The sequence below is a fragment of the Mus pahari genome, chromosome 1 (assembly GCF_900095145.1).
Source record: "Mus pahari chromosome 1, PAHARI_EIJ_v1.1, whole genome shotgun sequence".
NCBI classification, from domain to species: domain Eukaryota; kingdom Metazoa; phylum Chordata; class Mammalia; order Rodentia; family Muridae; genus Mus; species Mus pahari.
Genome location: NC_034590.1, coordinates 61,038,355 through 61,040,040, shown reverse-complemented (window position 1 = coordinate 61,040,040; position 1,686 = coordinate 61,038,355). Strand labels below are relative to the sequence as shown.

Genomic DNA, 1,686 nt, shown 5'->3' with positions numbered 1-1,686 from the left:
CTTCTCCTTCTTCTTCCTTCTTCTATTCTTCCTTCCTTCCTTCTATTCCTTCCTCTTCCTTCTTCTTCTATTTCTTCAATTCCTTCTTTCTTCTTTCTTCCTCCCACTCCTCCTCCTTCTTCTTTCTTCTTCGTCTTCCTTCTTCCTTCTTCTTTCTTCTTCTATTCCTTCTTCTTCTTTCTTTCTTCTTTCTTTCTTTTTCCTTCTTTCTTCTTCTTCCTTCTTTCTTTTTCTTCCTTCTTCTTCCTTCTTCTTTCTTCTTCTTTTGTTTTTTCGAGACAGGTAAAGCCCTGGCTGTCCTAGAACTCACTTTGTAGATCAGGCTGGCCTCGAACTCAGAAATCCACCTGCCTCTGCCTTCTGAGTGCTGGGATTAAAGGCATGCACCATCACTGCCCCGCAACAGTATAACTTCTGAAAAGAATTGTAATATCGTCACTACTCATTGGACTTACTAAGTGAGCCAAAATATGCTGTCACACTCAAGTAGATGGGCCCTTCCTCAGTTACCAGTACACACCTCTACATCATGGAGTTATCGGATGGGCAGAGGTGTCTCAGTGCCAGGATCTTTAAGCTCAAGCATGAGACACTCAATTTGTTACAATATCCAGTTGGTCATGTAGCTGGTAAGAAATTTAAAGGTCCCATCAGCTTTCAGTCTCACAGCATCTTCGTTTTTCCTTCCTAGCCTTCCATCATCCATTTCCTAATCCTTACCTCCACCCAGATTGTCATAGGAAACTAGTTTTTTCTTTGTAAATGTTCATCAATTCTTTTGTATTTGATTAGCCAGAATTATTGAGGTTCGTAGGAATTCCAAAAAGGCTTTTGGTCAAGGAATCTACTCCTTTTCAAAGAGAATATACTCACAACAAGTCATATTATTAATGTCTATAAATATTAGAAATGGTCCAGATAGGATAGTGTGAGGTCCATTACCTTCTGTGGCAGGTTGGGTAGACATGAGCTGGGTGGTGGGTTGGGGATGACACAATGGTAAGAGTGGGTTTGACAGTTGGCAGGGAGGGTGTGGGAGTAGTCAGACTGTGAAGTTTATTCTAATTAACTTATTAATTATAATCTGCATTATGTATTTCCCCATTTTAATAAAAAAACAAGGAGTCATGTCTAATCCATGCAAGGATAAAAATCTTGCCTTGATATACATGAAATTTCTAAAATCTCGACATAGTTCCTGTTCAGTCACAGGCACTGCTGTCCTAAGTCCGGCAGGTACACTCTCTGTCTACTAAGGCTGCTGTGACCCCCTTCTTTCAACTCTGACTTCAGCTTCTCACTTGGCTTTCTAGACATTCCTTCACAAATGCATCCTATTGGCATGTTTTTATCACTGTATTAATTGTGTGATAAAGAGCAAGTTACATGCGTTTGAGGGCACTGGTTTTCCTATTTGTTCTAAGGCTAATACAAGTATCTATGTCTCGATGATCCAGAGTTAAATAATTCCTGCAAATAGCTTAGTGTAATGCTTGTTTCAGAGTCAGTAAGGGGAGCTACTGCTATTACAAAGCAATAATATGTAATGTGTGTGTGTGTGTGTGTGTGTGTGTGTATGTAGAGGAATTTTAATCCAGCAACACAGCTGCTCTGGTAAGGGATCACTTCCAAAGACCATCTAGGTCTATGTGATTTGGCTAGAATACAGACATGCCCGAAGTACAC

The 1,686-nt window shown here is 40.2% G+C and overlaps 1 protein-coding gene across 2 annotated transcripts in view; it reads left to right on the top strand.

Moving 5' to 3' along the window:
• Positions 1 to 1,686, top strand: part of Ccdc81 (coiled-coil domain containing 81) — a 41,766-nt gene that overhangs the window by 33,139 nt on the left and 6,941 nt on the right. The window lies entirely within an intron of this gene.